This window comes from Bison bison, unplaced genomic scaffold (genome assembly GCF_000754665.1).
Source record: "Bison bison bison isolate TAMUID 2011002044 unplaced genomic scaffold, Bison_UMD1.0 scf7180017864190, whole genome shotgun sequence".
In the NCBI taxonomy this organism is placed as follows: Eukaryota; Metazoa; Chordata; class Mammalia; order Artiodactyla; family Bovidae; genus Bison; species Bison bison.
Window position 1 is genome coordinate 909,897 of NW_011494762.1, and position 1,367 is coordinate 911,263.

Below are 1,367 nucleotides of genomic sequence, written 5' to 3' on the forward strand. Positions count from 1 at the left end.
TTATTTATTTCAACTGTTTTTTAAATAAACTAGTAAATTTTATATTGTAATAACTAATTCATGACTAAACTTAAAAGGGCCAGGAGGACCCCATGCCCGAAGGGCAGCGGCCAAGAGGAGTTACCCCACGTCCAAGGTCAGGGGCAGCGGCCGAGACTACCAGACTGTGACGGCGCAGAAACGGCCGAGAGGAACTACCCCGCGTCCAAGGTCGGGGGGGCGTCTGAGAGGAGATACCCAGCGTCCGAGGTCAGGGGCGGCAACAAGAGGAGTTACCTGCGTCCGAGGTCAGGGGTGGCGACGAGAGGAGTTACCCCGCGTCGGAGGTCAGGGGCGGCGGCTGGGAGGAGCTACCCCACGCCCCTAAGCCCAAGGCCAAGGGCGACGGCTGGGAGGACCAACCCCACGTCCAAGGAGCCGTGGCTGCGCGGGCGCAGGAGGGCCTAGAGGAGCTATCCCACGTTGAAGGTCAGGAAGGGCGGCGGTGAGGAGATACCCCCTCATCCAAGGTAAGGATCAATGGCTGAGCTTTGCTGGAGCAGCCGTGAAGAGATACCCCACACCCAAGGTAAGAGAAACCCAAGTAAGAGGGTAGGTGTTGCAAGAGGGCATCAGAGGGCAAACACACTGAAACCATACTCACAGAAAACTAGTCAATCTAATCACACTAGGACCACAGCCTTGTCTAACTCAATGAAACTAAGCCATGCCTGTGGGGCAACCCAAGACGGGCGGGTCATGGTGGAGAGATCTGACAGAATGTGGTCCACTGGAGAAGGGAATGGCAAACCACTTCAGTACTCTTGCGTTGAGAACCCCATGAACAGTATGAAAAGGCAAAATGATAGGATACTGAAAGAGAAACTCCCCAGGTCAGCAGGTGCCCAATATGCTACTGGAGATCAGTAGAGAAATAACTCCAGAAAGAATGAAGGGATGGAGCCAAAGCAAAAACAATACCCAGCTGTGGATGTCACTGGTGATAGAAGCAAGGTCCGATGCTGTAAAGAGCAATATTGCATAGGAACCTGGAATGTCAGGTTCATGAATCAAGGCAAATTGGAAGTGGTCAAACAAGAGATGGCAAGAGTGAATGTTGACATTCTAGAAATCAGCGAACTGAAATGGATTGGAATGGGTGAATTTAACTCAGATGACCATTATATCTACTACTGCGGTCAGGAATCCTCAGAAGAAATGGAGTGGCCATCACGGTCAACAAAAGAGTCCAAAATGCAGTGCTTGGATGCAGTCTCAAAAACGACAGAATGATCTCTGTTCGTTTCCAAGGCAAACCATTCAATATCACAGTAATCCAAGTCTATGCCCCAACCAGTAATGCTGAAGAAGCTGAAGTTGAACGGTCC

At 50.8% G+C, this 1,367-nt stretch overlaps 1 protein-coding gene across 3 annotated transcripts in view; it reads right to left on the bottom strand.

The window, feature by feature from the left end:
* Positions 1–1,367, bottom strand: part of METTL8 (methyltransferase like 8) — an 85,326-nt gene that overhangs the window by 52,171 nt on the left and 31,788 nt on the right. The window contains exon 1 of one of the 3 annotated variants that reach the window (XM_010843810.1): positions 277–296. The exons of the other annotated variants lie outside the window; for them this stretch is intronic. The gene's annotated coding sequence lies outside the window, so the exon portion shown is untranslated. Of the gene's footprint in view, positions 1–276; positions 297–1,367 lie in introns of those variants that run through there. 3 annotated transcript variants of the gene reach the window in all.